We start from the raw sequence: 8296 nt of genomic DNA, 5'->3' as shown, positions 1-8296 counted from the left end.
TGTGTCTGCGTGTCTGTGTGTCTGCGTGTCTGCATGGTTGTGTGTTTGTGTGTCTGTTTGTGTCTGCATGGTTGTGTGTTTGTGTGTCTGTGTGTGTGTCTGCATGGTTGTGTGTTTGTGTGTCTCTGTCTGTGTGTGTCTACGTGTGTGTGTGTGTCTGCGTCTGTGTGTCTGCGTGTGTGTGTGTGTCTGCATGGTTGTGTGTGTGTGTCTGTGTGTGTCTGCGTGTGTGTGTGTGTCTGCGTGTGTGTCTGCATGGTTGTGTGTTTGTGTGTCTGTGTGTGTGTGTGTGTCTGCATGGTTGTGTGTCTGTGTGTGTCTGCATGGTTGTGTGTTTGTGTGTCTGTGTGTGTGTCTGCATGGTTGTGTGTCTGTGTGTGTGTCTGCGTCTGTGTGTGTCTGCATGGTTGTGTGTCTGTGTGTGTCTGCATGGTTGTGTGTTTGTGTGTCTGTGTGTGTGTGTGCATGGTTGTGTGTCTGTGTGTGTGTCTGCGTCTGTGTGTCTGCGTGGTTGTGTGTCTGTGTGTGTCTGCATGGTTGTGTGTTTGTGTGTCTGTGTGTGTGTGTGTGCATGGTTGTGTGTTTGTGTGTCTGTGTGTGTGTGTCTGCGTCTGTGTGTGTGTGTCTGCATGGTTGTGTGTCTGTGTGTGTGTCTGCGTGTGTGTCTGCATGGTTGTTTGTGTGTCTGTGTGTGTCTGCATGGTTGTGTGTCTGTGTGTGTGTCTGCATAGTTGTGTGTCTATGAATGTGTCTGCATGGTTGTGTGTTTGTGTGTGTGAGTGTGTCTGCATGGTTGTGTGTTTGTGTCTGTGCGAGTGTGTCTGCGTGGTTGTGTGTGTGTCTGTGTGTCTGCATGGTTGTGTGTGTGTCTGCATGGTTGTGTGTGTGTCTGCGTGTGTGTGTGAGTGTGTCTGCATGGTTGTGTGTCTGTGTGTGTGTCTGCATGGTTGTGTGTCTGTGTGTGTGTGCTTGTGTGTGTCTGATGGTTGTGTGTCTGCATGGTTGTGTGTGAGTGTCTGCATGGTTGTGTGTTTGTGTGTCTGTGTGTGTGTATCTGCATGGTGGTGTGTGTGTCTGTGTGTCTGCATGGTTGTGTGTGAGTGTCTGCATGGTTGTGTGTTTGTGTGTCTGTGTGTGTGTCTGCATGTGTCTGCATGGTTGTGTGTCTGTGTCTGTGTGTGTCTGCATGGTTGTGTGTTTGTGTGTCTGTGTGTGTGTATCTGCATGGTTGTGTGTCTGTGTGTGTCTGCGTGGTTGTGTGTTTGTGTGTCTGTATCTGCATGGTCGTGTGTTTGTGTGTCTGTGTGTGTGTGTCTGCATGGTTGTGTGTGAGTGTCTGCATGGTTGTGTGTTTGTGTGTCTGTGTGTGTGTATCTGCATGGTGGTGTGTGTGTCTGTGTGTCTGCATGGTTGTGTGTGTGTGTCTGTGAGTGTGTGTGTGTCTGCATGGTTGTGTGTGTGTCTGCGTGTGTCTGCATGGTTGTGTGTCTGTGTGTGTGTGTATCTGCATGGTTGTGTGTCTCTGTCTGTGTGTGTCTGCATGGTTGTGTGTTTGTGTGTCTGTGTGTGTGTATCTGCATGGTTTTGTGTCTGTGTGTGTCTGCATGGTTGTGTGTTTGTGTGTCTGTATCTGCATGGTCGTGTGTTTGTGTGTCTGTGTCTGTGTGTGTCTGCATGGTTGTGTGTTTGTGTGTCTGTGTGTGTGTATCTGCATGGTTGTGTGTCTGTGTGTGTCTGCATGGTTGTGTGTTTGTGTGTCTGTATCTGCATGGTCGTGTGTTTGTGTGTCTGTGGGTGTGTATCTGCATGGTTGTGTGTCTGTGTGTGTGTCTGCATGGGTGTGTGTGTCATTTGAACCAATGAGACACGCAGCCTACTGAAGGAGGACATTTGATAGGCTACTTCACTTCATTGCCAGTTCGAGCCATGGGCCTATTTTCTTCTTCCGCTTGGTACCAGCGGAGTGATATCAGCGTTCATGTCAACAGCGACAGGTAGGTTTGCTTGCCAGTCCAGACACTACTCAGAGAAAGAGTGTGAGTTGGTGAGTTAGATTAAACATCTATCTGTGTGGTGTTTAAAGGGGTATTTATATTGTAGTGAGTTGCAGTATCTTATATAAACCTTCACATGAGCTAACTATCACTGCTAATCTTTAATCTGACTTCAGGTGACCAACAAGCAGGCTCCTGCTGGGGCAGTTGATCTGGGGATGTCCTCCACAGATCACACTTCACATGGAGCTTCACACAAAGATGGTGTCAGCACACAGGTGATGCAGATTCTTTCTTTTATGGCTGTGGCTGTGTACTGTCTGGTATCTTTGTTTAGATGGGAAGGTGTTTGTGTTGCTTCTCCTGGTAAAGGTCTCAGACTCACACACTCTGTTTCTATTTTGGCCCTTATGGGGCCCCTGGGTGCATCTCGAAGTGATTTTCACATCAGCATCACAACACACACACTCCTTGTTTTCCATTTTTCTCCCGTATGGATGTAACTAGAAGTTATTTTACATCAATACTGAAAAACCTGACAGTGTCAAACTGTAAATTATAATAAGCATAATTCACCACTTCCCAGTCTGTTGTTGTCTAATGCTGTGTTTATACTGTAGTCCATTGCAATGTCTTATATTTGCTCCGAGACATCGCAGGCTCACACACTGTGTTTCTGTTTTGGCCCATGTGGGGTCCTCCTGACCTCTTCATGATTTGGGATGTTCTCAACTTGTGGGGCCTCTCTCACGTCACTCACAATTTTGATCTTTCTAGCTTTGTAGGGCCACTTTACACCAAGAACTCGTACTTTTGATTTTCTTATGGAGCTCTTTTTTACGATAGTCCAAGTATTTTTACTCCTAAATGCATGGTAGTGTCAAATCTCAGATTATGTTAAGCTCAACTCCCGAGTATCGCATCTAATATCTACAGGGTATTTAGTATGTGATCCATGCATCTCTGATACTGTTAAGGGACTTGCTCATAACTCTTGTAAAAGGCATGTTATATGAAAAGTTGCTTCCACACGAGCCATAGACCATGCATTAATTAGCTGTTTGGAGAACAGTTGTCTTATCACTTACCTTTTTCTACGTTCATTTTTAAGGTACATTCTTTTTATTTATATTTAGGTTATGGTTTCCAGGTTTTGCCTTGTGGAGTACTCTGATAGTGAGGATACAGATGAAGGCTGTGGAACAGACCACCCTTTGACTTCACACTGTAATGAAGTTGTTCAAAACAAAAGAATGACAGACATTTTGGTAAGCCTCAGATACATTAAATACATAATATTGACTAGAGAAGAATTTCAAAAACCTATGAATTTCCTTGATGTAAGGAAAGTCATGAACCACATCTGCACGTGTCTGTGTTTTGCAGAAAGATGCAGTGTCAGATGTTGCTAAATCTGTGCATGACTCAGATGAGAGTGATGATGATTCAATAAAGACAGATTCAGTCTGCACTCAGACAATGAGGCTGTTCAAAGCTTAGAGGACAAAAAGTATTCTGGTATGTGTTAATGGCCATTTCTCACTTTTCCCAATGTAATATTTTTTCTTACATTAAGAATGAAATGATTACAAATGTCTTGTTTTGCAGATGGATGAAATGCCATGCTCCGATTCTCTCTGTGATTCAACTGATGATGACGATGCTCACCCTTCCACATCAAAGGCCAAAGAGAAGGTAGGCCTGTTCTTCCCCCTTCATTTTATAATGAAAGCGAACCAACAGAACACACATGCTTTTACAATCAATTTGTTCTGTAGTTTGTAAAAAGCATAGGCCTGGTATTTTGTGAATGACACATGTTAGGATCTATATTGACTTTACTGTTCTGATTGATTCTGTTTAGGGTTTTAAGAAATTCTGATATTGCAGCATATAACTGAAATGTAGATAGGTTGTCATTAGGGCTGTGCGATTTGACGATAAATGATCGTGAAGGATTTGAACGTATCGGCGATCTACCAGAACGGACAGATCGTTTTATCGTCCATAGAGCACGTTCTATTAATTGCAGTTCTATGTTCGCGCAGACGCATGAGTTTTTTTCACTCGTCCAACTCTCAGTGCGCTAAATGTGAACACGACCAACCAATGACAGCCTCCCTGTTAGGAAGCTACGGCTGAAAACGAAAAGAGAACAGAGGAACTGATCCCTAAAATGAACTCCACCTTTATGTTCGGTGCTGTTTCTGCCGGCAGCAGCGACGCGTCTTTTAAGCCTGTGTGTGTGTGTGTGTGCGCGATGTGTGTCGCAGTGGAAGGGCCGCGTGTATACGAATGTATTATAATGGTAGGAGCGCGTACGCGCCCACCTCTCTGAACATTACCAGCTCGTTATATTCAGGTTTGCTGCTGTTGTGCCGTCAGCAGCTCTTCTACGTGTGTGTGTGTGTGTGTCGCGTGTGTGTGTGTGTGTGTCGTGTGTGTGTGTGTGTGGGAGGGCCATGTGTGTACATCAGATGCAGACAGAGGCAACAGCTGATGACGTCACCAAAACAATAACGCAGGCATTTGATGAAGAGGCTCCATGAGGACTCTAGTAAACGGTGGACAGAGCTGACAGCAGCAGCTCCGTTTGTCCTTAGACATGATTCCCATTAAAGTTTGATCATTTGTTCTAAATCACATTGAACTTTAAGAGTTACTTAAGTCTCCATACTGTATTTATTGTTTAGCCTTAGGAGGCACACTTCAGTCTGTTTAAATGACTGTTGAATAAAACTTTACAGAACTACATTAGTCTTCTTTTAACCTATTTGAAATAAAACTTTATTTTGTTCTGTAATTGTTATTTAAATTTTCATGTTTATTAAAACTAATACTGAGTGCAGGTTATCAGAGTTTTTGTTTGCCTTTAAAATCTACTGACAGTTTTTGAGAAGTGACTACCTTAAGGCTACCTTAAGTCATTTACACGGAAACATGCAAATTAGTGTCAATGTAAAAACAAATCGTGATAAAATCGAGATCGTGATTTTATCATTAAAGAATCGTGATATAAAATTTTTGCCATATCGCCCAGCCCTAATTGTCATACATGACAAGCTGAGTGGAGGCTCAGTTATTAACTTGAGTTTTCTTTGTTCAAAAGTCTCTTGTAGAATCAGACACAAGCGAAGGTAGTGAAGAGGAGTATGTTCCACATGGAGAATAAAAAAGGACAAAGTTGATTCTACAAGTCTGATGAGAACAAAGTCCTCCAGTCAGCCTCAGTGTGAGTCTAGGCAGTACCGAAGATCTGAAACAGAACCTGATTCCACACAAAGATTTCCTGTTGTCACAGCAGATGCTGATGAAGATGAAATGGTAGAAGAGCCACGTGTACGTTAATCCAGTTTTGAAAAACGTGAGGTTTTTTAACTGGTTGTGAATTATTCATTTGATCTAAATACAAATATAATTATTCATTTGATCTAAAGAAGTGCTACTTTTTACACGTTGCATCTTTTTTGACTAGAAAGGTCTGAGTAGTATTTGCATGGTTTTATAATGTAATCCTACCAGTTCATGCGGCCCTTATAGCCTGTGTTCACATTGAATTTTTATTTAGCACACTCCAGGAAGCCATAATGGCAAAATGGAGAAAGTTACCATGGACAAAACTGTGTCGACTGTTCTAGACACATTTAAGTATAATATTTGGTTATGGCTTTAATAGAATAGTTTATTCCTTTCTACATAGCAAGTCTAAATACTCATTCCTGTGGCACTCCAAATGTATTTGTAATGACTGTTTTATGCACCCAGATGCCAGTGAGGACCATGAGTTGGAAGCTGAGGACAACATGACATCGCTGCAAGAAGGTTCTGATTATTGTTTTTCAATCATCTTTAAAAGACACACATGCCATATATCAAAACAAATCTTTGATTATTGTGAATTGCTTGCTGTCACATGGGCTGCTTCAGTAAACCTTTGCTGCATGCAGGCCCAGTGTTCCACATGCACAGGGGTCAGAAGATGAGAGCACGGTGTCAGAGGAAGAGAGGTGAGCTTAGAGCAGTGATAAACTACCCACTATTTATTATAATTAATGATATTAAGAGTTCCTTAAACGTTCAGACGGCATCTGAAAACATGTTGGTTACATGTTGGTAACAGGCCCCATAAGTGACAGAAAACGGGTTTGGACAAACAGAGTTTTGAATTCTTTATATATGCAGTGATCTTTTTTTAACAGGATTTTTTTTTAGTGTTGCCTGATTTTTTACAGAGCTGTAGAGCCACTGGAAACAGGGGGACCCCACAACTTGGCAGAAAACCTTTGGACCTCTCAAAGGAGGTTTACAAGAGTGTGTGTGTCTGTGTGTGTGTCTGCATGTTTGTGTCTGTGTGTGTGTCTGCATGTTTGTGTGTCTGTGTCTGTGAGTGTCTGCGTGGTTGTGTGTGTGTGTGTGTCTGCATGGTTGTGTCTGTGTGTGTGTCTGCATGGTTGTGTGTGTGTGTCTGCATGTTTGTGTGTCTGTGTCTGTGAGTGTCTGCGTGGTTGCGTGTCTGTCTGTCTGCATGGCTGTGTGTGTGTCTGCGTGGTTGTGTGTGTGTGTCTGCATGGTTGTGTGTGTGTGTCTGTGTGAGTGTGTGAGTGTGTCTGCATGGTTGTGTGAGTGTGTGTCTGTGTGTGTGTGTGAGTGTGTCTGCATGTTTGTGTCTGTCTGTCTGCATGGCTGTGTGTGTGTGTCTGTGTGTGTGTCTGCATGGTTGTGTGTGTGTCTGTGTGTGTGTCTGCATGGTTGTGTGTGTGTCTGCATGGTTGTGTGTGTGTCTGCATGGTTGTGTGTGTGTGTGTGTCTGCATGGTTTTGTGTGTGTCTGCATGGTTGTGTGCTTGTGTGTCTGCGTGTGTGTCTGCATGGTTGTGTGTGTGTCTGTGTGAGTGTGTCTGCATGGTTGTGTGTGTGTCTGAGTGTGTGTCTGCGTGTCTGTGTGTGTGTCTGCATGGTTGTGTGTGTGTGTCTTTGTGTGTGTCTGCATGGTTGTGTGTGTGTCTGCATGGCTGTGTGTGTGTCTGCATGGCTGTGTGTGTGTGTGTCTGTGTGTGTGTCTGCATGGTTTTGTGTGTGTCTGCATGGTTGTGTGCTTGTGTGTCTGCGTGTGTGTCTGCATGGTTGTGTGTGTGTCTGAGTGTGTGTGTCTGCATGGTTGTGTGTGTGTGTCTGTGTGAGTGTGTCTGCATGGTTGTGTGTCTGTGTGAGTGTGTCTGCATGGTTGTGTGTCTGTGTCTGTGAGTGTCTGCGTGGTTGCGTGTCTGTCTGTCTGCATGGCTGTGTGTGTCTGCATGGTTGTGTGTGTATGTGTGTGTGTCTGCATGGTTGAGTGTGTGTCTGCATGGTTTTGTGTGTGTCTGCATGGTTGTGTGCTTGTGTGTCTGCGTGTGTGTGCATGGTTGTGTGTATCTGTGTGTGAGTGTGTCTGTGTGAGTGTGTCTGCATGGTTGTGTGTGTGTCTGCGTGTCTGTGTGTGTGTCTGCATGGTTGTGTGTGTGTGTCTGTGTGTGTGTGTCTGCATGGTTGTGTGTGTGTGTCTTTGTGTGTGTGTGTGTGTGTCCGTGTGAGTGTGTCTGTGTGAGTATGTCTGCATGGTTGTGTGAGTGTGTGTGTGTGTGTGAGTGTCTGCATGGTTGTGTGTGTGTGTCTGCATGGTTGTGTGTGTGTGTCTGTGTGAGTGTGTGTGTCTGTGTGTGTCTGTGTGTGTGTGTGTGTCTCTGAGTGTGTGTGTGTGTGTCTGCATGGTTGTGTCTGTGTGTGTCTGTGTGTGTGTGTCTGCATGGTTCTGTGTCTGTGTGTGTGTGTGTATCTGCGAGTGTGTCTGTGTGTGTGAGTGTGTGTCTGTGTGTGTGTCTGTGTGTGTGAGTGTGTCTGCATGGTCGTGTGTAGTGATGGGTTTTCGAGGCTTTGTTGAAGCTTCGACACCTGATTCAAGAAAAAGGTTCATTACTCGAGGCTTCAATGACACAGTAGCTCGAGTAGGACATCTAGTGGTGAATAAAATGCATTGCGGTGTGTGTTATTGGTTCATGGATTGTTTGAATCTCCGTGCAGCCTCGTTCGACTACACTACCTGGTTGAATGGTTGACACAATAAAATACATTAAACTTTCAGTTTCACTGCACACAATTGTTACAAAGTTACATTTGAAGTGGATACATAATAATTAGGGCTAATCAAACAACATGATGGATCCGATTAAAATGTTTAACACAATTAAAGCATTTGCGGCAGAGAACGAAGCTGCATGGTGGTGTAGGGGAATCATCGTCGGTTTGGTTGCGAGAGGGTCCGGGTTC

The 8296-nt window shown here is 44.0% G+C and overlaps 1 long non-coding RNA gene across 1 annotated transcript; it reads left to right on the top strand.

The window, feature by feature from the left end:
- Positions 1–2233: 2233 nt before the first annotated feature.
- LOC114446955 (uncharacterized) lies at positions 2234–3512 on the top strand. Its single transcript, XR_003671804.1, has 3 exons — positions 2234–2272; positions 3131–3262; positions 3381–3512. It is a non-coding gene; the product is annotated as an uncharacterized LOC114446955 (long non-coding RNA).
- Positions 3513–8296: the final 4784 nt, after the last annotated feature.

The sequence above is a fragment of the Parambassis ranga genome, chromosome 15 (assembly GCF_900634625.1).
Source record: "Parambassis ranga chromosome 15, fParRan2.1, whole genome shotgun sequence".
In the NCBI taxonomy this organism is placed as follows: domain Eukaryota; kingdom Metazoa; phylum Chordata; class Actinopteri; family Ambassidae; genus Parambassis; species Parambassis ranga.
The sequence above is the reverse complement of the archived record's forward strand: the minus strand, read 5'-3'. Positions and strand labels throughout refer to the sequence as shown.